At 51.4% G+C, this 26,367-nt stretch overlaps 1 long non-coding RNA gene across 1 annotated transcript; it reads right to left on the reverse strand.

The window, feature by feature from the left end:
- LOC140690934 (uncharacterized) lies at positions 1 to 25,352 on the reverse strand. Its single transcript, XR_012066321.1, has 3 exons — positions 25,076 to 25,352; positions 8,660 to 9,335; positions 1 to 66 (listed from the first exon to the last, which is right to left on the reverse strand). It is a non-coding gene; the product is annotated as an uncharacterized lncRNA (long non-coding RNA).
- Between the last annotated feature and the right edge of the window lie 1,015 nt (positions 25,353 to 26,367).

Raw genomic sequence — 26,367 nt, forward strand, 5'->3', positions numbered from 1 at the left:
GGCGAGGTGAAGAGACCCAGGAGCTCTGGGCCACCTGAAGCCTCCTTGTCACTCTTCCTCTGGATTCTTCGTGAGACAGGAGGGGAGGCGGTAGGGCACAGCCATGAAAAGAATGACACAGCCATTAGCACCAAGATGGCACAGGACTCAGCTCCCAGTGGACCTTGAACTTCAATACACGCCCATTGAAATACAGCAGCTGCTCAATGGTCCTCCCATAGGGGTCAGGACAGTTCCCAGTCAGACCATTAAAAAGTCAAAAAGTGGGTGATGACCCAGTTTCTGGGACTCCCAGCCCCTTCCCCAAAGTAGCCGGAATAACCCTTGCACTTGCTAGCATATGAGGTTACCGAGCCCATAAAAACTAACAACCTCGCACTTCGTGGCCTTTCTCTTGCCTTTGGAGACGGCCCTCACTCTGTCTATGGAGTGTGCATCTACTTTTACTTTAAGCTAAACACCCCCACACCTTATGGCCTCTCTCTCTTGCCTTCCAAGGCAGCCCCCACTCCGCCTCTGGAATGTGTATCTCACTAAATAAACTTGCTTTCAGTGTGCCATGGCTGGCTCTTGAATTCTTCCCTGCGCTAAGCCAAGGACCCTCACTTGATGGGGTGCATCCCGGGGACACCGCCATCCTCTCATGCCCCACTTTCCGCTATCGCTGGGATTCTGACTTCAGCTTCAGCATCTGTGGTTTGGTCCATTGTGTCAGCTGGATTCCCAGTGGGGTCTTACGAATATGTTCCTCCATTTCTGTTATCAGTGTTTGCTCAGTGCCTTTAGCGAAGGCTCTTAAATCACAGCCTCCATCAAAACAGCCAGAATAGCTCATCAAGTTTGCCAGTTCCTGGATTCACCACAAGAGAGCCTGATTCACAAGGTTCGGCGGGGTGGGGACGGCCCCAGAACATGCATGCTTTTTCCACAACAACCCAGCAAGATTCTGATGCAGGTCAGGACAGCATGGTGGCCCCTGGAGTTGGTCACCAACTATTTCCAGGTCTCCACCTGTGAGGTATATCCTGCCCTCTGTGGCCAGTACAAGAGCCACATAACGACTTCTGGCCAGTGGACTGTGACTGGAAATGACATCTGCTGTGTCAGAATGGGGTGATTTCATTATCAGTTGTCCAGACTCTCTGGAGCTCTTTTTTCCTCTTCTACAGTGACTGGCAAAGAGGAAAGGATGGACACACATGCCCCGTCATACTCTGAAAATATCCTGTAACTAAGATACAATCTCACATAAATATGGAGAAATTCATCAATTGACTAAGATTATGTTTTTCTGCCGTTTTGGATAATAGGTGCTTAAAACCGATGTTGACTTGTATGAAAAGAACGGTTACGTGTCTTCCAGTTGAGCCGATGTGCTGAGTTTCATTCCAGGACCAGCCGGCGCGAGAACACCATTTTCTCCATCTCATCACACATACCCCAACTGATACACGGTTCAGGGAACGAGGAAGATGCAGCAGGCGAAGGTAAGTCTTAACATCAGAGCGTTAAGCATCACTGCTCTCCCCTGGTGATGGATGAGGACAGCTAACACCCTGCGTTTGCTTCAGCACCAACTTTTTCAGGAACAGTCTATAGCTGGATCATATCCGCTCAGAGCTTCCACTGACCAAGCACACAGAAGGGACCAGGGAGCCCTTGTACATTGTCTCACTTCGTCCTCAAATCTGTGAACTCCACATCTACTCAGGTAAACGCCATTCAATATTTTTCTGCTCTGAGTTGACCTACGAGCAAAGTGCCAAAACCCTGGTTATGTGTATAGAATGGAAAGTAGGTGGTAATAACCTTGGAACTAAAAGGTGTGGCCGGCAGAAGGCAGAAGTTAGTCTGGGTAGGGAAGGAGGAAGAGGGCGCTGCAGAAGCTCTGGTATCTTCCCCTCGCACACAGAACTCGAGGCCCTGACTAGCGTCAGTGGAACAGGACAAAGAATTTAGAGGGGCACCAGAAGGAGGAGCAGCAGGTGACCATCTCAGAGCTGCCTTTCGGAGCTGGAGGAGAAAGGCGTATGGACATGAATAATTCCCATCTTTCCCAAAAGGGTAAATGTTCTCTAAAGCTGTTAAACATGGAAATGACACTATGAGCATATTAGAACATCCTGGGGGAAACAGGAGGACCAGAGCTTCAGAGCTTAAAAGATGCTTCACAGGCGTGGAGCTCAGTGTGAGGAGGGGTAGAATGGTGACTTCTGGATTTCATCAAACTTCTGAATGATGAGTTAGCTACCATATACAAACATGCCAGCACCACAAATACATGTCTTAAGGAGGCAAGGAGGCAGTGGTTTGTTCAGGCGCACACAATCTGAAAGAGTGAGTGTTTTGGGGAAGCTGTAAGTATTTTAACACACTTAAACCGTGAAATATTACAAGGTACCCTTAAATTTTCTCAACATTCAAATTTCATCTGGTGTGTGTGTGTGTGTGTGTGTGTGTGTGTGCGCTTATCTTTTGGGTGTCTATTGATACCTAGCCTAAAATTCAATCATTTTCCTGGGAGAAAAATTCTCTACCACTCTACTTTTCATTCTGAAACGTGATTTAAAATTTAGCGTCCTATTTTGATATGCTCAGGTGCCCACCCAAGACAGAAGCAGTAGGCATCTTGGGGGAAGCCCCAGTACACGTTTCCGCTTCTGGAGTCCTAGGTGGTGAATCTCTTTCTCCCACGGCCAGCTTAGCTCTGAAGGGTCGGGGGAGAGAGACAAGTGGACGTTTCTGCTTTGTTAACCAGCTGCGTGGAGCTGTTAGCATCACCATACCACTGCGGGTTCTGAACTCAGTTCCAAGCCAGATGAGGGTGAAAATGGCCTTTTTCATTCTTATTCATGTACTGGCAGGGTTGTCTAAGGTCTCTGGGTCAAAGAAGAGAGAAGAACCTGGCAGATTTGAATATGTCAAAGTCCGCAGGACGCTTGCAAGTTTCACAAAATCACCATTTCCGCCCCGAGTCCCCACGACTCGGCTGCCACTTTGTCTTACTTGAAGTCCTTTTGAGTTCAGGGAGCAAGAAGATTCTGGAACCCATAGGATTCCCATAAGACAGATGCTCATCCATAGAAACTAGTAGGAACCCAACTCTAGATGCCTTGTGCTCTTCTGATTTCACTCCGTATGCCTTTGACATCCCTTAGAGAGAGCAGGCGCCAAAGTTGATTACAACAGTTGATTTAATTTTCTATGAATCCTTCTTGCAATGTGAGCGACTCCAGACTAGCTGTATCAGCTGTTACATCGCCTCTCCCAGACCAGGGACCATGCACATTCAGACCGATGTGATTCTCTCTGGTCTCCTTGAGTCTCAGCCTGCAGCCCACAGAGGTGATAAGCGATGAACAGTCTGAGGTATCTAACTTTTTTTTAGTGGGTGATGTGAGCAGGAGGGGGAAACAGAAAGACTCCTTCAGTCAGAGGTTAATGGCTGATTAATTTGTACCCTGCACAAAGCCTGGGGAAATTAATTTGATAAGCATCTCGCCTCCGCAGGCTAAGTGAAACTTCCCGATCAAAGGAATTATGGGAGGGGATTGTTAAAAAACACAGATGCCAGGTGCTACCCTGGGAGACCCTGGTTCCTTAGGTGTGAAGTGGGGCCCAGGAACTGGTACATTTACGGAATCTTAATGTAATTGTGAAGGTCGTGGGCAGGTTGGGATGGGCAGACAAGCCCATTTCTCTTCCCTCTGGGCTCACCCGGTTAGTTCAGGGTCCTTCTTAGCTGAAGGTCCTTTCCTTAATTACCTTAACTGTTTAACCTTGATTACGAAGTTCCTTTTGCCCTGTAAGACAGCATTCACAGGTCCTAGGGATTAGGGTGCGGGCATCTTTGGGGGGGATGTTAATCTGACCACCACCGGCAGGATTCGGGTGGGGTGGTCAACCTCCTCATACAGTGGAGAGAGAACGTCCCGAATTGGGAGGGAGAGTTCCGGGAACATTGGGGATTTTTGCTCCACCCTGACCCCCAAGAGATCAAGCCAAACGGAGCTGCTGAGTGATTCTTTTTATACCACTTCCAGATCAGATGTGCGTTTCAGGGCCAAAGCGCTGGTCCCAGATACAGAATGAGCACAGAAAACATGACTATAGACTACTCTGTTGACTGCTTTTCTCCAGCTCCTTTTGGTCTCTAAGATAAACTCCAAGGGAGCCATGAGCTTGCGGCCAATTAGACGTGTTTCGTTTTGCCAACCCCACGTTTATCTGAGCACAGCACAGGCAGCCTGAGGTTTGCTGCAATCCCCACCCCTCCCTGGTGTCTCCCGTGGCCGCAGACAGATGCCCGACACCAGCTGAAGCCACTCAACCGAGCCCTCCGGCCCACCTCTCAGCTCCACACCCCCTCGTCCTCCACATCCTCCCCCTGGGCTTCATCCTCGTGGACCGCCTCGCCATTTTCCAAAACACGTCGCCTTTCACAACTCACTCCCTTCTCCTCATCCACGGCTACCCCTTTCTCCACTTATTAAAACCCTCTTTATCCCTCGTGGCCCGTTTCAAAAGCTGTTTCCCGCGGCAAAGTTTCCCTAACTCTCCCGAAGCGGGGGCAAAGCCCTGTTCTTGGTGTTACCGCCCCCTCTCTGTTTATACACCTGGGACCCCAGGCTGATCCCACGGGAGGGTAGTCGTCTGTGCCCACGGCGGACCAGCGCCTCCGTCGTGGTCACCGCACACAGGCTCAGAGCCGGATTCCAAGAAGAGACGATGACAAAGTGGACGACGCACCAAGGAACATGGTTGTGACGATGGTGAAAGCCAGCAAGAGTGAGAAAGGACGGAGCTAAGGGTGGCGGAAGAAAACATTAAGGACAGAGAGAGTGATTCACACTAAGTTGTCAAAAACACTGTTTTTGGATGTAAATCTATTCAGATGATTGAATCTCATTTTAAAAAAAAATCCAGGGCGATAATAGCTTCACCTGCCACAACCCAGCCACACACAACCTGCAGGGTAGGATCCGGAGGCTCGTGAACCTCAGATGAACCATTTACTCCAACCCGTAACCGTGCTCATTCAAACCCCAAAGCACTTCTCCGCTGGTCACTCCCCAGGTCCAATTTCAATCAACTGAGCAACACGTGAGAAGCCAGACACAAAGTGCCCAGCACGGGTGAGGGAGCATCTGAAATATTTCTCAAATAAAGGAAATGCTAACGGCCCTTTTGATGGATGGCAAGTGACTTGTGTCACCTCTCTCCGGGCTAATGGAGAGGGGGCCATGCTGGGTACCATCTTCCCCGCGGCCCCCGCCCTCCTCCATCCGCAGACATATCACAGTTGCGGCCAGGCTGAAATTCCAAAGGCCATGATGTGTGTTTGATTTAATAGTGTGACACCAACCAAGAAAAACAAGGCCATAAAAAGAAAAAGACACGTTGCTCTCCTAATTCATGTCACTGGAAAGACAGTAACAAATGGACACAGAAAGAAGAAGGAGCAATTAGGAGACTGGACGCCCAGCATGGGTCCTCTGTGAGTCTGCAGCTGGTGATGGACGGCTGTGCGAGCGCCTTTTAAACCTGAGGTGAGGACCCTTCCTCTGCCCTGGAGGCAGATTAGAGTAATAACCCTTATGTATCGGTGCCCAGCCTCCACGTGTTAATGCTCAGAAAAATCTATGAATGGTTTATTCGATCATCACTCCTCTTTTCTAGATGAGAAATGGAGACACAGAGAAGGCTGAGAAATTTATCCAAAGCCACACAGCCAGGAAGGGGCGGAGGATGGGTTTGAACCTAGGTGTCTGTTTCCAGAAATGATGGCTGTATTCACCGCACAGCACAGCCTTCCACAGGATCAGAACTTTGGGGAGCAGGCGCCCAAATGATCAGAAAAGAAGAGAAGAGTTCAGGTGGTCCTCTGATCCCCCACAGAACCCAGTCCAGTGGATGAACGTGACCAGTCAGCACATGTGCTTACCTCGACTGCTTCCCCAGGCCCCCCAAATGACGGGGAGGACAATGGGGGAGAAACAGGGCATAAACACGGGAGGATAAAGCAAAAGGGAGAGGGGACGTGAGCACAAATGTGGGAAACTGGGAAAAGCCTGGACCAAGGGTAGCTGATTCTAGAAAGAGCTAAAACTCAGGCTGCCACTGGGGAACCCCTTACAAAGCAAATGCACTGCAGGTCAGGGTCTAGACGTTTGGGGTGCCTGTGTGTCTGGGTTCAGCAAATTAAACAGAGCCAGATAATGCAAGTCTTAGAGTCTGAATCACACCCTGGTGACTCTTCCATAGGCATCTCCATCAGCCCTGGAGGCAGAGACCCAAATTCTAGTCCTGTATCAATGAGACAATATGTGAACATCGGGTGTTGCAAATTAAACATGCTGGGCTGTGTCTTGAAGTCTCACGCATAACCTAGGTGAGAAGATACTCAACATTATGAGATATTAGGGAAATGCAAGTTAAAACCATGATGAGATACCACTACACACCTATTGGAACAGTAAAAACAAAACCAAACGAAACGAATACGATCAAGTGGTAGATAAAGGGCCTTATACAAAGATTAAGTACGTCTTGAGATACGGGTGATGAACATTTGAGAATATATTTTTCAAAGAATTTAAATGTATAGAATAGTCAGGGATATATTTCATGAAAAGACCTTTACGATGAACACAACAAAACATTGCTGAAAAGATATTTTAAAAGCCTGAATTAAATTAATGGAGAGATGTAAAGTATATTCATGGACTGGAAGACTCCGGCTTGTTAAACTGTCAGTTTCCTCCAGAGTGGTCCTTAGAGTAAACAGACTCCCAAATAAGAGAAATACCCCAAGGTATGGCGGGCACACATTTTGTTTATCTGTTCATCAGGTGGTGGGCATGGGGTGCTTCCTCTTTTTATGAGTGAAGCTCCCAGGGACATCTGTGTACAGTTTGTGTGTTCTCCTTGCTTCTTGCTATATGTTTTCAATACACTGTGTAATTCGAGCGTTTTAATTGGGTCTGTGAGCCCTTCTGATTTGTGACCCCTAGAAGGGCTTGTTTAGCGGACTGCCTGGAGCCTCTCACTGCATCCTGATCATCTCCCTGTGTGACCAGCCAGGACGCTGCCTTCCAGCTCCTACTCGGCTATGAGCTCGTGGGCTGTGACTAAATGCAGACTTCCGTGCCTGACCCTCGGCGCAATGAATAGGCCTTCACGAGGAACCGGAGAGGAGCAGGATCGGAATGAAAGCTTCCAGCGCCAGCGGATCACAGTCCGGCTCCTCTGACCCCGGGCTGGCGAGACCACACACACTGTACCCTCAGGAGCCGTGGCAAATGCTCAGCGCAGTCCTGCCTCCCTTCGTGCAACCAAGAGGCTCCTGCAAAGCCAGCGCGCAGAGCGTAGGCACCCGTGTGCGCAGGCGCGCGGCTGCAGACACGCTTCCTGGTTTATGAATAGAATTCCTGAGCGGAGCTCAGCCAGTGGGAAACTCGCACGGGTCACATGACCAAGGCTGAGCCAATCACTGCAGCCCAGGGGCAAGCCCTTACCCTGATTGGCCCGGCGTGGTCCTGCGACCACCTGGAGCGCGTTTGGATTCAGAGTCGGGCGGGGATGGATCTCCAGTGAAAATCTGGGTTTGTTTCCATAACCCTGGGAAGGAGCTCAGGCAGGAATCAAAAGTACTCTAGTATCCGTGCAGGATACTTGTAAACATCTCTCAGTTTCCAGGAGCGTTTGGCAGTTCGAACTTAATTTCTGGAAGTATTCATTAGACCGCAAACCACAGTACAGCCCTTCAAGTAGCAAACGCTTTTCATCAGTTTATCCTGTAAAGTAATTCCTTCCGAAGAAAACAGGTAAGTGTGCAGTGACAGACAGACACTTTCTATGGAGACGCAGAAAAATGAGTGCATACACGTACATATAAACACACATGCACACACACATACACACGTAGACACAGACACACAGACACACATACATACATAGACACACACATACACACACACGCACATACATACACACACACATACACATAGATACACACAGACACATACACAGACGCAGGCAGACACACATACATACATATACACACATGCACATACACACGCACACATAAACATACATAGACACATACGCACATAAATACACATACACACATACATACACACATGCACATACAGACATATACACTCACCAACACACACATGTACACATACATACGGACACACAGGCATACACACAGACACAGACACACATACACAGAGACACATACATATACACATACATACACACATACACAAGGCATATACACACATATTTATACACATACACAAGATACATACACACATACTTACACACACACACACAGACAGGAGTTTGAACAAAGATCTATTCTAGAACATCAGATGCCCGTACGTGCTTTATTCCGGGGGTCACTGCTATCTGACACCCCACTGTCCATCACCAGTGTGTGCACCTTTCTCTCCCCAACCCTGTTTCTGAAATGCCTGCTGTGATTAAGAGTTTGTAAGAGATTTTTCCCAAAGCCGCCTGCATGGATGCATCTTTCAGAATGTTAAGTACCCTGGTTGTGACATATGCCCTTGGACCGAGTCTTTAAAGACCCCTGACATTTATTGACAGACAGTAAAAAGAAGACCTGACTTCTGCCACGTGCGTGACTTACCTCTGAGCCATCTTCTCCATCAGCGTTCCCTCCACATCATCCTCTTCAGGAAGGCAAGCTGCTCTTTACTCAGTGCCACGGCGCACTCACCCCAGCGCACGCTGAGGACCGCTCTCTGCACTGTCTTCCTGGATGGGTCTTGAGAATGTCAACATGGGGGAGGGAGGCCCCGGTCGCTGGTACTGAGGGGTGTGTTCCCAGAGAATCCAAGCTGTGCAGTCACAACTGCTCAGAATCAGGGTGTCAGGAAACATGGTTTATTCAGGCACCTAAGCAAAGGGTGATGGCTTAACTTAGTGTCCAGAACGGGGTCCATCTGAGGGGGAAAGTTTGCTTTCGACAGCGAGGCCATGAGAGTAGACTTCACCAGATTCCCTGGGGTGACCTGGGTGGTCAGGACACCCGTCTCAGTGACAGACCACAGCCCCCCATTTCACCCTTCTCACCCTGCGAGTCTCTCTTCTCTTTATTAGCTCACTTTGGTGAGTTCAAAGGCCATATCCTTATATGCTGTGTGCTTCCAACAGTTTCTTCGTCTTCGTGGCCCTAAACACTTTTCCTCGTGTTCGTTAGGCCACTCTTGGTTGCAAATGTGAGGAACACGTTTAGCCTGATGATCAAGTATTTTGCTTCCAATTCTCAGGCTGAGGGTACACAGCACCGAAATGGGTGAGCCCTGGACAGAAAAAAATCAAACTGATGGTTACCAAGGGTGAAAGAGGGCGGAGGGATAAATTAGGAGTTTGAGATTAGCAGATACAAACCACTACTTATAAAATAGATAAACAGCAAGGTCCTACTACTGTACAGCACAGGGAACTACATTCAATTTCTTGTGATGACCTATAATGGAAAAGAATCTGAAAAAGAATACATACGATTATAGTATTAACTGAATCACTGTGCTGAACACCAGAAACTAACACAACATTGTAAATCAACTCTACTTCAATTAAAAAAATAATTAAATAAATTGATGCACATAAAACAAACAAAACAAAATAAAAACCAAAGGGATGAGAAGTCATTTTAGGCCTCATGGCTATCAAATGCCTTGAGTGTCCTGTTTTCTTCTAAAAGGTTTATGGTTTTCCATTTTTTTGGTCTCATGTATGTTTTGTGCACCATGGATGTTGGTGCCCTGCGTACGTTCAGTGGATCTCAGACATTTGGCGTTTAACACACCTCCTGGTGGTCTTCACTTGGTCCTTCCCCCCGTTTTTGTCTGTTTTTGCAAGCAATGCTCTACTTAATTTTTCTATGCACAACACACCCCATATTTAATTTCTCTGTTCTGCTGCATTTGTTTCTTTCTCTTGTCTTCCACAGCAGGATGGAATATTCTCAACTAACACCATAAACGCATAGTGCAAGCCTCGAGCCGGCTCTCCACCTTCTTCCCTTCGGGGGACGCCATTTTGGATGCCTTTCTTTGGGATGAACACTCATCCCATCTGGAGAGAAGGAACGTTCCATCCCTTCTGTTGAAGAAGCCCCCAAAGACCCGTCTTCCTTCTGTGCAGGTTCTCCCTGAAACTGGAGTCCGGCCAGTGGCTGGAGGCAATGAATGTCCTTCCAAACGGCTCTTCACTCTGGGAAAACCCATCAGAAGAGGGAGAGGACTGATTTCAACTGGTTTCAGCCAGATAGGGGCTGTTTAATAGACCTTGGACACATGGCTTCTGTCCATGAAGAAGTGGCAGCCTCAAGGGGTCTCCCAAGCCGACCGGAAAATCAGGCACCAACCCAATAAAAGAGTCTGCGGTGACTGCTTCGAAGTCTGCGTGTGACTCCAGACAGCAGAATGCCAGGCCAAAAGAGGCTTACACATTGGGTTTAAAATCAGAGGCTTAAATAAACAGGTGGTTCCAGGGTTGGTTTGGTGACTCAGTGAGCTCAGGGCTCTGGATGAGCCTCTCTGTGATGCCCTTGGTCTTTTCCTCATAGTCACAAGAGGGTTGCCACAGCTCCAGCCATTCAGTCCATCTAATCCTCACGCAGCACCACACAAAAGCAGAGCTAAGGGAAGGAACCTCTGTTACATGTCTCTCCCTCTTTCTGTTAGAGAGGATGATGGTGCTCAGAAGCTCCAAGGATTCTTTCTGTTCTGCCAGCCAGAACTGAAGGAATTCTCAAGCCCCAGCTTTAAAAGCAGCTGCATTAGTGGGTACCCGGCATTTTCACCCTCCATAGAATGACAGAGAAGGACTCTGAAATAAGGAGAAGGGGCTGGGAATAGCTTCTGGCTGGGGAACCACGAGCCCTGATGTCTGTACGGGCAGGCCATGTTTGCGTATGTCTGCATCCCAGCTTCTTCCCAGGCAAACAGGAGGGGCTCAGTGAGTCCACACCAACATGAACAGCACTGCCCCTCAGGACAGGGAGACCAGACCGTTTGGGGCCACTTTCCTGCAGGGCACCCATCAGCCTGAGATGCCCCCATTGGTCGGGTTGGCTCCCAGTGAGCTCCAGACCCTCGTTCCCTTGTTCCCATGTTTTCATCCCCTTCCCCCCGCCCCCACCCCCGCATTGGACCTGCAGCATTTTTGCTCATCATCTCCGACAAGTTACCAGGCTGGGAAATCTTCTAAGTTCGGTTTGGAGTTTGAAAATAGACTTTATTTTCTAAATTCATCAATAAAGAAATTCATCCACAAAAGAATAACCACCACCGAGAGTTTGGGAAAAGGCTGCTCTGACTGGGGAAATGCATTCCTAGGCGTGGTCAGCAGCTGGGTCCTGCTTGTCCAGATTAGACTGAGCCCTGGGAACCTGCCTGCCGTATTTCTGCCTGGAGAGTCAGGAAGACGAAGGGGATCCTTTAAGTCAGGAAGAACCAACAGAGGGGGAGACGTTTGTCACTAGCTAAACTTGGGCCCTCGGTCAGTCCCTGTCCTTGCGGGAATACACCCTGTGCCCTCCTGTCTGACCACGTCCATCTTCTGATGATCCCTGACACCTCCTGGCAGGTGGCCGTTCCCCCTGGACTGACGGTGGAAACCAAAGTACAGCCTGCAGGAGGCTTTGACCCGAGAGAGAGGAGGAACCAGGCCCCCATCAAGTTCAGCAAGGTCACTTCCAGACGACCCGCTGGCCTCAGCCTTCACCACAAGGAGCCCACGCAGACAACAGGGGCAGAACAGTGGCTTGTGCCCCTGACCTGACTGGCCACTCGCCCCAGGAAGGTCAGATGCACCTGCTTCTGGCGGGAGAAGATGCTCACAGCTTTAATGAAGTGGGCAGGGCGACCTGGGGTCTACCAGTTAACAAGGACCATATTTCTCAAGGGGAGGCCAGTCATCTGGCCCTGACAAGTGTCAGATAGCATTTCCATCTCCTCGTCTTCCCTCCTGGCACGGGGTGACAAGTACCTTCACAAGCTCCTTTTATTGGTTTTTGTCCAGTGTGAAAACTGAACTCTCCTGCGTGTTCATTAAGCCTCAGTCTCCCTAATCATCTCTCTTTTCCAGAATAGTGTTCTCAGGCCTCTTTGAGACAGAGGAGACAACTGCCTTCCTGAAGAGAGCAGGTAATTTCCCTTACCCGACCCGCGTCATCCCCAATATTGAGGTATCTCTGACCTCCCTTGATCTTGGTTTTCAACACCTCTGTCTACAGGGAGGAAAATTAAGTGCCAACAGCGTCCGCCAGTTCCAAACAGCACCTGTAAATGTCCGCAGTATCTTCTTACCTGGAAAAACGGAAACCACCCAAATAGAGCAACGCACGGGGTGGCTACCCAGACGGTGTGGTCATCGAGAGAAGTGCTGTATGTAGATGCACCACGTAAGGCATCGGCTGCTGTCATGAGAGCATGGGTGAGCGGCTGCCAGGCACCGGCCCAGGGCCAGGCGTCCTTACGTACCAAGCGTGTTCCCGCCGTGAGGAAGAGCCTTGGACAAAGGCAGCCATGGGGAGACCTCAGCCCTGAGTCTAAGGGAAGGTATTTCTGAATTGCCTTTGGAGAAAACTCCTGAGCTGCACAGAAAGAAAAAGAATCCGACACCCCGAGTCAGAGCTCAGAGTGCCAGGGACAAAGCGAATTCGGTGATGAATGCACCGAGGGAGGCTGCGAGGACACGGAATTCCTGTGCACGTGGGTCAGGCTGGGCTAGGGAGCTGGCGTTGGTTATCATTCTAAGGCAGGGTGGGGCAGGTGAGTCATGTCTGGACAAAGTCTCCCAGTCACTTGGCACTGAATTCCCAGCCCCGATCCCAAAGACTCAAGTACTTTCCGCTGGTGGTTAATTTAACTCCAGGTCACTGCTGAGAAAATAACGGTCATTTTGATGAAGGTGACAGACGACAAATACGCAAAACGGAGAAGCATCACAGATCTCGGTGAACCTCCTCAGCGATCGAACTAGTCATGGAAACATCTTGCGAATTCGGACTGACCTCATTAGCCATCTCTTAGTTTCGGATCCGAGACACCAGGCTCTGAAATGACTGATCGCCCCACGAACTCCTACTGGGCGCCTGTGAATGACGGGGTGGCGTTTAACAGGCTGCAGGTTTTCTAACAAATGTTTAAGCCACACTTGAAGCTCTGGCTTCAGGGGGTGTGGGAGGCTCAGGGAAGTGAGCTTCCAAAAGTCTGACTTCGAAGAGAGACGTGGTGATGGTCAGATGCAGGCAGGGGCTCAAGGTCACATTTGTCTGAATGTGATTAGACCCGTCGACTTGGAACGAGAGGGGACCCAGAAGTTAACAATGAAATTCTGTCCACGAGTGCCAGGGGGTGGCAACGGTGCGGGCAGGTGCCGTGGTTTTTAAAATGTTTCCTAAGTAAAGGGCTGTTAAAGTGTGACAGTGTGCACCTCGGAAGAAGGGAACACAGGAGGGGCCAAGGGCACGCGGGTGACAGTTGAATGCTGCCTCCTTGATGGTCACTTTCTTCCCTGTACCTCTGGGCTGCATTTGAGGTTCTGAACCTTCCCCCATGTCAGTCCACGTGTTCGGAGTGGGCCAGTCCCCCTGCGAGCCCCGGGACCCAGGGGTGGGCACCGCATGTCCCAGCCGGTTAGTGTCGGATCTGCCGCTTTGACTTGCGGTCTTGGCTCCAAGATCCAGGGATGTGCATCTGGTGAATCTTGCTTGTCAGACCTACAGCCATTCCAGCAAACCCTACAGCGCTTGGCGGTCCCCAGATGGACCCGCAGCTCCTTCAGTCCCTCTTTATTGCCCCTGATGCTAGCCGTGCGGGGTGGGGGGAAGCACCACAGAACAGAGGGCTACGGGTCTTGAAATTCTGAAATAGAGATCTGGGGGGCTCAGATCCCAAAGTCAGGCGTTTGTGGTGAAACGGAGCAGGACCCGAAGGAGCCCTGCCAGGGCCGACCCCACCCTCCCCACCCCGAGTCCATCGCCTGCCTCTTGCCTGTAGAAAACCTCTCGTCAAAGAGTAAGTTGAATCAGGGAAATAAGGAAATACGGAAGCAAAGGGAAATCGTCAAGCAAAACAAAATCATCATAGCGCAGCCGTCAGGCAAAGTCGGCGACCTTGAGTTCCTCCTCCGGGGCTGCAGGCAATATTCTGAGCCATGGCCTCGGAGCTGTCCTGCAGACACGGGAACCTCCATCAGGCGAGAGAAGCGAGCTCCGTGCTGACCAGACTGCAGCCAGGACAGAAGCTGCCACAGTCCTGAGAAATGGGAACAAACTGACCCAAGAACTAAAGATGGATGTGCTTAAAACAGTCAAGGTGACGCTGATCAGACCACTGAACGGCCAACGTCAGGATGACTGTCAGAGCCGACTGTGCGGCTCTGTGCGTGGCCCCCTCCCTCCCTCTGCCTGTGCGCCCCTGAAGCTCCTCTTTAAAAGCTCTTGCTCCCTAATTGTCACTGGGGGTCGGGGGGCAGCTGGCCTTTGGACAGGAGCCTGCCCTCCCCGGGTTGCCAGCCTCCAGAGCAGAGCAACCCTTCCCTCCTACCCACACGTGCCTCTCCCTGTGTTGGCCCTCCAGCGGCCGGCACCAGACCTGCGCGTCGGTAACACTGGGTCCTTCTGACCACGCCTGAGGATTATTATCAAGCACACATTTAGCTGCACTTAGCGAGGGGCTACAGTCGCTTACATATAAATTGGGATCCTGGCAGGCTCACTGCACAAGCAACCTTGGCGGTCAGCTTGTGTAAGCGCTTTACTACAAAGACAGGGAAGCGGGGCCCACGTGGCAAGTAAGTGACGCGAGGTCCAGGCAAAGGCAGAACCAGGAAGGACCTGAGGTTGCCTGGGGTCTGGTTTGGGAAAGTTATGGTCAGTGCAAGGTGCAGGGGAACACCGGTGGAGGGAGGTTAGGCAGGGGGAGAGGGTGAAAGCTGAGTGAAGGGCAAAGGGACCCTCACCCCAGCCCTTCCCGAAGCCCAAAGAGGGGAGGTCACTGGGAGGTCCCTGGGGACGGGCTTGCCTTTGTGCCCGGCCTCCTTCCAAAGCAGACCGTTTCACGTCGCCGACACACCCTCGGGAACAAATGCGGATACACTGGCCTCTCCTCCTTCACGTGCGTTTGTCACCGGAGCCGCCGCGCCTTTTCTGATTGTCCAGGCAAAGCTAAAACTCCGAGCTCTCGATTCCTCAGCCTCGTCCACCCCAACCTTTCAGTCCCTCTCGACCCAGATAACAAGTGAGCCTTAGCCCAGACGTTTACAGCTCGTGACCCAGAAGCAGCTCCGGCGCCACGCACGTGAAGAGGTGACATTTACAGAAAGGGGAGGAGCGTCTTCAAAATGTGGCCAGCCAGCCCTGAATTTATGAATTCTCCAAGGGCAAGATTTAGGGCCTTCTGAACCTTGGGTCCGGCTAAGGTGCGATTTGTCCCGTGGTAGATCAATTCTGCAGGTGCCCTGACACCCAAGACCCCAGGATAATTGCAGACGGACCCTAGGGGCTGATGGTTTGCATTTTTTAGCATTGCAGTATTGTTTAAATTAAGGCATGTATTTTTTTTTTAGACATAATGCGACTGCTCCCTTAATAGACTACAGGCTGGTGTAAACATAACCTTTACAAGCGCTGGGAGACCGAAAAAGGCGTGTGAATTGCTTTACGGTGATAATTTTTTATTATTTATTTATTTGACCGCTTTACTGTGGTGACCTGCGACGAAGCCCCCACTATATGTGAGGTCTCCCTGTAAACGTGTTGATGTCCACTGGCGACAAGGACAACAAAAGAGTTAGAAAAGAGAATTCAGCAGCGCCGAGGTTGCATTTTAAGGGAGGTCAGGGAGGGCCTTATTGAGAAAGTGGTGCGTGAGTCCTGTATGATCATGAGTGGTGCAGGGACCCGAGGGGATAGGGAGAGAGGGCCGAGCCTGAGCGTGCAAAGGCCCTGAGGCAGGGAAGAACCCCAGGGAGCAAGATGGCCCAAGAGGAGAGGAAATGGGGAAAGCAACGGGAAACGGCTTTGGAGGAGTAACAGGAGACCACCTTGGGTGCATCTTTTAGGTCATTGTAGATACTGCTTTTTCTGGGGTGAAATGGGAGGCACCTGGAAGGTCTGTGTTGGGGAGTGGCATAGTCTGACTTATTGGTATCAAGATGACTCAACAGTATTCTGAGATAGAATGCTGCAGCAGAAAGAATAGTGGTCCCCCAAGCATGTCCCCATCCTGACCCACAGAACCTCAGAATCTGCTAGGTTACCTGGCCAGGGAGAAGCTAGGGTACGGATGAAACGTAAATGGCTCGTTAGCTGACTTTGAGGCACACGGATTCTCCAGGGTTGTCCGGGTGGACCCAACGTAATCACAAGTGTAAAGATGGTAAAGCATCTTTAAAATGCTAAGAAGCGGTCAGGAGAGAGTCAAAGTGATGCAAAGTGAGACAGGCTTGATGGACCGTCGCTGGCTTTAAAGGTGGGGGAAAGGAGCCAAAGAATGTAGGAAGCCTCTAGAAGCTGGAAAAGGCAAGGAATGGATTCCCCCCTAAAGGCTTTAGAAGGGGGTGTAGCCCTGTGAACTTGATGTTAATCTCAGTGACACCCATTTCATCAAAGGTTACAGTTCTGGCTTCCAGAACTCTTAAGATGATAAATATGTGTTGTCTTCAGCCACTAAATGGGTGGCAATTTGTTCAGGAGCAACAGGAGACTAGAGCAGGCATGCTGGGGCCAGTTTGCCACAGTCCCCACCATTCCCTATTACCTTTCTCCATTTCAGTTCTTTCTATTTCATGCCTGGCTCCCATAGGCACGTGAGTATTCAAACTCTACCTTAAGCCATCAGTCTTTCCCTGAAACCTTGACAGCCATGTGCTTTCTGACTACTGCAGGAGTTAGTATTTCTTTGCTGCATAGATCTTCGTTGGGGAATGGGGGATTCCCAAAAAATGGATACCAGTCATCCACATCCTCATTTCTGTGTCACCATTTTAGTGTTGCTGAGGATTTCCTAACATTTCACTCCAACTTCCCAGCCCCTCCTCCAGAGCTGCACTGTTCAGCTGGGTTTTCCCAAATAACTAAGTCTCAGAACAGAGAGAGAGAGACTGTTTTCTCGGGGCTGGCCCCACTGGAGACACGGAGGAGAGAAGTGAGCTCATAACATAAAATGCAGTCCTTCGGGCGTGCTCGTCCAGCAGACTGTGCTGAGGAGGCTCCTTTGAGGCGGGGGTGGGGGTGTGTGGTACAGGTGGAAAGACAGTTTTATCCACATTTGATGGACAAAGGAATGAGCTACCTAGTCTAGCCAACTTTGCGAGAGCCACACAGCAAAGCCACCACAGAACCAGAAACTCCTCTCTCATCCCAGAGGCTCCCCTACTACGTCCTGCCCTGCATCTTGGCTGTGACTTTACAAACAACTGCAAAACTCCTGACCTAGTGTCCCAGAGCCCACCCCACCCCTGGGGCGAGAAACAGTTCCGACGTGGCGGGCAGCCCTCTGCCTAGCTACCTACCCCCGCAACGCCCCTCATATAGTCATTCTCCACTTCCCAGAGTCTTTATTTTTATCTTTCTAAATGCACAAGCTGTCCCAAATGCAACTTAAACATTAACTGCGTGTGTTTCCTCTCCTTGGGGGAGAAATCTTGCCGCAATAAAATTGAAGCTGTTATGGGCACCCAGAGAGTCTGTCTTTCCAATCCCAAATATGGCGTAAAACGGTAAATATGATGTGCCTGGAATCTTCATTGTAAATGACAAAGTCTTGAGGATGACACCCCCGGGATTTTGAAACACTCGAGGAATCTACTTAAGATCATCTTTCGGCAAGGTTTACGATGCAGCTGTTTGAATTTACACATCTAGCCACGCGGTCTGCACGGTTGTCTCTTTGAAGAGGCTTAGCACGTTGCGGTGGCAGTGTTAGAATGGATCGCCAGGGGTTGGGAAAGGAAAGGCATGCATTGGAAAAATCTGGATTCAGCTTTATCATTTAGTACAAACTATCATAGTCCAGGGCATTTCCCTGACTGGAAAAAAAAAAAAAAGCAACTAGTAACTACTTAACAGATCCAGGCTTTCCTTTGGGGGTGATGAAAAAGTCCTGCAACTAGTTAGCAGGGGTCGCACAATCTTATGAGTGTTCCCCTTAAAAGCGTTAAAATGGCAAATTTTATGTTGGGTGTATTTTACCCCAATTAAAAAATAAATAAAACGCCAGGTGCTAAAAAGATCTGAAAAGACAGGTCTTCACTCATTCGCCCATCCAATCAGTGCGGGTGGAACACCCGGGGCCTCGGGGACACAGCCCTGCGCCCGCTGGAGGAGAAGTCCAGACTGTCCAGGCAGGTACAGCGATTGGACCCTCAGCAGCTGGACTACATGTGAGGTGAGGCCGTGAAAGGGTTGGGAGGGCAGCACAACCAGGGAGGGCGATGAGGGTGAGACGGAGCAAGGGCTGCGGTGGGGGGGCTTCAACACCAGTGCTGGCCCCCCCGCCCCCGTCGGAGGCGGGCAGAGAGGGCAGGTACCAAGCAGGGAACCTCCTGGTGAGCTCCAGGAGCGGGGAGGCGCAGCCTCCTAGGATGCTGCGTCCTTCAGAGGGAAGGAGGCCCTCTGAGAGGTAACTGGGGTTCCTCCTGCCACACCCTGCGGACCGCAGGGATTTCCGCAGCCCTGAGCCCCGAGCCGCGCTGGAGACTCCAGCCTCCATACTTTCCCCGGCTTGTCTGCAGCGCCCAGAGCCCCCGGCCCCGCCCACCCACCCACCTGGGCTGAGCCTCATCCCTGCCTCCCGCCTCCTCCTTCAGCGCGGATGGGGCTTGTGCGCGTAGCTCAAGGTCAGGTTCACAGCCGGCTGGTGGGGGGGGCATTAGAATGACCAGGGGAGCTTTCGAAAGTGTCTGACCAGTGAGTCGGGACCTGTGGGGCATGCCCTGGGCGCTGGGCCCGCCGGACAGTCTGAAGGTGTCGCCAGGCTTTCATAATGAGCCACTCTGTTCCGTCTTGAGAAACACACACACTTAACCGCTCTCTTTGGATAACGCATCTTAACCTGAAAGAATGACTCCCCTGCGGAGAAGGTGAGATTCAGTGACACCCGGTAGGGAAGAGACTCATGGGGAGGAGAGACACCGGTATCCCCACTTGGACACACGGAGACGGGGGCTGTTTCCCCCAGGAGCTTTGCGGAGCGTGTGTGGAGGGCGGCTGGCGTGGCTTCTGTGCCCGCAGAGCCCACCTCTGCTGCGTGCACCTCGGGTGGGGAGGCGAGCGGGCCTGGGTCCTCCTCCAAGGAGGAAGGTGTGTCTGCCTTTCCCACTACACCCTGGGCAAATGGTGCTCCCCGGACTCGTGCCCTCAGCGGCCCCGTGTGGATTCATTTCACCCTCGCAAGAGCAATAAGCTAGATCCTCTTAATTATCCTCACTGACTGGCCAGGGAGACAGAGGCACAGAGAAGGCTCCTACCCTGCAGAGGTCACACAGGCAGTGAGCCGCAGACCCACGGTTTGGATCCAGGTCGGGAGGCAGCAGAGCTCACCCTCTGAATCGCCCACGATGCTGCCCCTTCCTGACTGTCCCTGGCTCCCTGCAACGTGGACAAAGTGCCTGGGGTCGAGGATGGGCAGCTCAGTGGTCCCTCCCAACAGAAAGATGTGGACTTAACAAAGGCTGGGTTTCTTGCTCACTGGATGGTGGGACTGAAACGCTTTCTGCTCCAAATGCAAATCATCGGGGTCCCTCTCCTGCCCCAGGCTCCCTCCCCTTCCTCCTCCCCTCTCTGCTGCTTCTTCCTCCATCTCACAGTCTCCCTTGTTCAGTGGCCGTCAGGGGCTGTCTCTTTCCAAGTCAATGAATCCTCCCGGCAAGCTTACGAGATCAGATTTACAATTACCCCCATTTTACAGAAGGGAAAACTGAGGTTCAGAGACATAAAGGAACCTGCCTAGAAGTTTCCACAGAGTCACGGGCCAAGATGGTGCCCAAAGTCCTGGCCAGAGCCCTGCTGTAGCTGCCTGACTGTCCCCCCCTTTCCTTCCTCCGCTTCCTTTTGCTCTTTTCCTTCACCCGGGGTGGGTATTTACGCCCTTATTTTTTAATAAAGGAAGATGAGGCTGGGTTAGGGAAGAAAGGACGGGAAGTGAGAGGGAGTTAAAAATCACTTCTCCTTGTTAACTGACTACAAGGTTCTTCCGGGTGCCCTGCAGCTGTGGCTCCTTACGCAGGCAGCTCCAGGCTGCGCCGTGGCAAGAACGTCTTCGCAGTCATCACGCAAAATCTATTTATTCTTGCCTGTTCGCGTAGACGCGGTCCACCCTCCTCAGAGCTGCGTGATTAAAGGGACAGCAGAGGAGAGAAGGCGTTCTTCGCAGAAGCGAATCTTGCAGGCGCTGGGGCACTCCCCTGCGTCCCCAGCACACCCCTAGGGGGCTGTCGCTCCTCCACCTGGAAGAGAGCTGGGGTGGGCCGCTGCTGGGGGTGAGACTTGCCCTTGGAGCTGCTGTGAACGCCTGTTGGTTTTGCCTGTCCGCTGTTTCCCTTTGGGAACCAGCCCCGCCCTCGCCCCCCAGCCAAGGCCAGTGGTGTCTTCCTGTTCCCCACACATCCTGCCAGCTGTGCGCCCAGGGAGGCTGTGCCCTCTGCATCCAGCCGGCCTTGGTGCCTGGATATGGGAGCGGGGCCAGCAGGACCCCCGCTCCCGGCCCTCCCTGTGAGGTCTTCCCAGCTGGGCCGCATCTTTCTACCACACTGCCTACCTGATGACCTTGACCGTGTGGCCAGGGGAAAAAAGATGTGGTCACCCACCTCTACTCCTTCCCCAGACTTGCCTTCAGATCCGGGGGCGGGTTGAATGCTGCCCCCCACCCCCACCAAAACTTACGTCCAACAGATAAACAACAAGGCCCTTCTGTGCAGCACAGGGAACTCTATTCAATTCCTTGCAAGAGCCTATAATGAAGAAGAGTATGAAGACGAAGGTATACACGTACAACTGAGTCACTCTGCTGTAGACCCGAAACCAGCACAACACTGCAAACTGACCACACCTCAATAAAACAAACAAAATACGTCCACCTAGAACCTCGGAGCGTGACCTGCTTGGAAACAGGGTCTTTGCAGATGTAATTCAGTAAGGATGGAACTGCGAGCACCCTGGATGAGGGCGGCCTTGAATCCTGCGAAAATACCCTCCTAAGAGGCCGAGAAGGACACGCAGACGCACCCAGGGAAAAGGCCGCGCAGAGACAGAGGCAGACGTCGGGCGGTTGCGTCTGAAACCGGGGGAGACTCGGGGCCACCGGGAGCTGCAAGGGGCAGGAAGGACCCTCCCCTAGAGCCGTCGGAGGGAGCGTGGCCCAGCCCACACCTTGATGTCGGACTTCTGGCCTCTAGACCTGGGAGAGGGGAGATTTCTGTGTTTTAAGCCACCCAGTGTGTGCTCACTGGCCGCAGCCCGCTCAGGACACTGTCGCAGCACACACCATCTCTTTGTACGGTGTCTGCGTTTCCCCCAAACATACCAAAATCTTTTTCTCCACGGGTGACACTGATGAGAAGACATCTGTTTATTCACGGAAACGGACATGATGAGCCTCCCGGAGGGACGTCACTGGCAGCGCCAGTCCCCCTGTGATCTGTGCAGCTCAGCCCAAGCCCGGGAGGGAGGGCGGCCGGGCTGACGGCAGCGCCAGGTCTGCAGGAAGACCCCGGCCCCCCTCCGCTTCTGTCTTCCCAGTTCCAAAATGTGCTTTTGTCTGCTCTTCATTTGTGGACAGAGTCTCAGGCAGCCTCGCTTCCTGCCAGAGCCCAAACCAAGACAGCCCCCAAGCAGGACCCCAGGACCTTCGTCACTCGTGCTTTGATTGCAGGCAGGAGCAGTGATTCTAAGAATTCACAGGGTTTTATTCCACTGTCGCACCGAGAACGTGCAGGATTTTACGCCCTTCCACGTTCGCCGGCACGTGCAAATGGGGAGAGTAGCTTGCTGCTAAGTTTTCTCTGAGTATTTTTAGGCAGCGGTTTCCCGGGGGTTCTGTCTGCTTCTTTGGGACAAAGATCACAAAATAGGAGCCAGAAACAACCTCCTAGGCTCACAGGTTTGTTTGTTTGTTTGTTTGTTTTTGTTTTTTGGACTGTTTTAAAAAAAGCTTGTTTCACACCAGAAACAAACACAATATTGTAAGTCAACTATATTTCAATTGAAAAAAAAAAGGAAAAAAAAAAAGAAGAAACTGCCAAACAGTAAAATAAACACATGAAAATTAAAAAAAAATCAAAAGCTTGTTTCATGTTTTAAAGACATTAAATTAGTGGCCAACACTCATGCCTTAGGACATGTTACATAAAACTCAGGTCGGTTCAGCCACTCCAGGCCGTCACTCACGCAAGGCAACACTGGCCACAGTTGAACGCGACCTGCCTTTTAACCCAGACGATGTATGTCAATTTGCCACAGACCCCACCTCTCCCTACTGCCTGCTGCCTGCTCTATTTGAGCACACCCGACAGGTCTCTCTAGATCAGAGGTTGCAGTCTCGGATCCAGGCACTGATTTGTTCACATCTTTTACCAAATATATCTTTAAATATGGACATTGGGCCAAACGCCATGTTACGTGCTGAGGAGGCAACAGTGGGCAAGACAGGCGTGGCCCCTGCCCCCAAGAGGCCTCCATTCAGACAGATAACTCAGCTCCCAGCGTCATGTGACAGAGGGGCAAAACTCAATATTTGCAACACCATCCCAAAGATTTGGAACTTGTCTTACTGGTTTCGCCATAAACATAACCAAGTTTCACTCCTTGGGAGCAGGGCATAAAGTTGTAGCCAAGCCGGAAAGTTTCTCACCCAATTTCTGTTTTATTTGAGGTTCTTATTGGTCTCAGGAGTGTTCAATATTCTGTCTGAATTCCCAGCATTCTTCTGTACCATCTGGATCCCTGTGATACCCTACCTGGTCCCTCGGGATCACAGCAATCCTTAAAAAAGGACGTACGTTTTGAACTTGCTGGCACTCATTAAAATTCTCATCCAATTAAAACTCCTTCCTCAACCTCCAGAAACTGCAAACTTGGAATCTGTGTTTATTGTCTAATCAGAAGGTTGACTAACAAAACTTCATAACGTTTTTAGATGGCTCTTTGATGTATTTGAGGAAATAACCCGTCTTAGGGTTAATCAGTGGTTCCTTTCAATTAGGAGAGTGCCTTATACATTCACTAAAGTTGCCTGCACTTCTCAGCATCCTTCTGTGTGGGTTCACACCCTTGGGAGCTTCCTGGCTGGAATCTGAAACCCGGCTCGGTACCCGGAGGGCGAAGAGAGACGGGAAGAAAGACAAAGCCATTCCAGGTGGCAGGTTTAATAAGCAGGGACTTCCCTCTGGGGCTGGTCTTGGTCTCTGCCAGACAAGGAGCTCTCCATCCACCTGCCTGCCCGGCTGCATCTTAGAGTTCACAGAGGGGCTGCCTGGGTTCAGGCACCACCCTGTCCCGAGGTCTCCACCACACCTGCTCTATTGATGTGCCCCCTTGAAACGGCTCCCACAGTGGGCGCAGGAGGCCACCCCAAGGACAGGGCAGGGGCGAGGGGCCTCCGATGCCCGGAGCCAGCTCACGGGTCATCCGGAGGTCACGTCCTCTCCGAGACCTCTTCCAGCTGTAACTTGTATCCGTTACAGAAAAGCAAAGCATTTCTGAAAAGTGCTTCCTTCCTGGAGAGCTCGTATTTGAACAGCATTTGTAACTTCTCTCTGAACTTTCATGTCTCTTTTTCCAACGTGAACTTCAAAACCACCCTGTCAGTTACTACGGCAGGTGACATCGCCCTTGCTTCCCGGTGGGCGACCTCTCCCTGGGGATGGAGGCCAACAGTGGGGGGTGTGGCCGCCCCGCCCAGGCGCATGTGAATTTCCACCTTGGTCAGAAGGTGAGTTTTCTCTTCGCACCCCGCACCCCAGGTGTCCAAACCCTCCACCTGTGTTCACGGTGCTTGCTGTGTCTGAGACCGTTAGGTGGGATGACATCTGCAGGTGACACGGCCGCGGGCAGGGCGTCCCCATTCAGGCACAGCTCAGCATTAAGTCACTGCAGCTGAGTTAGGGCCTGTCCTCCCACAGGGAGCCCCGCTCAGCCCCTCCGTCCCTTTCTTTCCATTCTCAGTCACCCCTGCCTCCCACCTCCTCCTTCCCCTCCTGTCCAGTCTGCGGGGACAGAGAGCACCCCACCAGCAGGTATCTGGAATTTTCTGTCTCAGCCCAGCTCAGCGTGGGCTCGGCCTCACCTCTCGGGGGTGGACCCTGATGTGGCTCTTCTGGCCAGGCCATGCGGCCACAGCCTGGCACTCCGCTCAGAAGGGCCACGAGGTGTGGCTCCTGTTCCCTGCCCCAGGCACCCCTGCTGGCCAGAGATAAGAGATGCTGTGGGAACAAGGACCACTGAAGCATCCACACGTGCACACCCAGACGTGCAAGGGGTTCACACACGTAGGGTGCAACTATGACCAATGGGCGGTGGGTGTCGGGGGTAAATTCTTCTTCCCCATGGACTGCTCTCAGACCCCCTCCTCCTCACCCCCTCTCAGAAGCCAGGCCCACAGGTGGACCAGCTGGTCCTGCCGGATGCCAGGCAGTGAGCAACTTGGCAAAGACCTTCCTCCCTCCTGCCTCCCTCCCCTTCCCCTCGCTCCCGCCTCACCCCGTGTGCAGAGCCTAGTGAGGGAAGCCTGCTGAGACATCACAGGGGTCTCACCCCCTGGGCGTAGTCATCGGCAGGCCTGTGACCCAGAGTCTAGTGAGATGCCCCGCAGGAGGACATCTCTTCCTAGATAAAAGGCCAAACCTCATAGGAAGGTATATTAAGTTTCTGTTGCTGCCACAACCAGTATCTCAGACACAGCAACATAAAACAACACTGCCTTGCCAGCTCCTAGTTCTGGGTGTCGCGGGTCCAGGTGGGCTCAACTAGATTCCCGGCGGAGGGTCTCCAGCAGCTAAAATCGAGGTGTCGGCGCGGCTGGACTCTTACCCGGAGGCTCTGGGGCACCACTCCCCTTCAGGCTCACTCAGCTGGTTGGAATTCAGTTGTGTGCAGTTGCAGGACTGAGGTCCCGCTCTCCCTGCTGGCTGGCTGTCCTCTGGGGCCTCTCGCTCTCAGCTCCTAGAGAGGCCCACATTCCATTAGATGAGGCCTGAGGTGGGCAGCCGCATAAAAAGACCGGCAGGACCCCCAGGCAGGGCCACTGCTCTCCTGCCAGCACCATCTGGTTCCCTGGCCCAGCGGCTCTATCTCACATTTTGCCTCTGAAACGGCTTAGTTCTAGGAAAGTGGAACTTACCCCTAAAATTCTATTGGTTCCCTGAGCTAACTCGTGATTGGCCCATTTGTAGTACTTCATTTGCATGGAGCTCACTCCTGATTGGTTATTTCTTTCACTCCTGATTGGTCCATTTCTCTCACTCCTGATTGGCCCATTTCTCTCACTCCTGATTGGTCCATTTCTACAAAGCTTGTTCCTAATTAGTCACCTTTGTTATACCTTATTTACATACAATATTACAAAATGTTGCAAAGTTTAGACTGGTAGCCTATAAAAGCCTGTGTAAACCGACAGATCCGGTCCAGAACTTGGAGTGTTAACTCCTCTGGGCCTGCTGGCATAAAAAACCTGAGTTCTCCAACCCTCCAAGTGCTGCTTGGTCTCTTGCCTGCATCCAGGTTGCTGTCACAACTGAGCTGTAACCTGAGCTATAACACTGAGCTGTCACACGCTTTTCTGCAACAGGCCCACCAAGAAAACCTCCCTTTCGATTCATGCAAGGTCAACTGATTTTACGTCTTGATTATCTCTGCAAAATTCCATTCATCATGTAAATATAATCACAGGCAGATAGTCTACTGTATTGGCAGTGTCTGAGATGAGGGTGGGAAATCTCTGGGGGTTATCTCAGAACTATGCCTTCCACAGAAGGCCTTTTGATTTTTTTTCCCTTCCCTTTTTCCTCCCTCCTGGAACACAGGCTTGATGTCTGGAGACACAGCAGCCACCTTGCAACCCTGATGCAGTCAGATGCTAATGACGGTGGCAGAAAAACAGAACTTGGGTTTATGTGACACAATCAAACCACGGTACCACTTCTGAAATCCCTACCTCTTGATTTTTATTAAATGCTTCAAAGATTGGTGGGGGAGGGTATAGCTCAACGATAGAGTGCGTGCTTAGCATGCACAAGGTCCTGGGTTCCATCCCCAATACCTCCACAAATAAACAAACAAATAAGTAAAAAATTAAATAAACCTAATTACCTCCCCCTACAAAA

The sequence above is a fragment of the Vicugna pacos genome, chromosome 32, assembly GCF_048564905.1.
Source record: "Vicugna pacos chromosome 32, VicPac4, whole genome shotgun sequence".
Taxonomy (NCBI): domain Eukaryota; kingdom Metazoa; phylum Chordata; class Mammalia; order Artiodactyla; family Camelidae; genus Vicugna; species Vicugna pacos.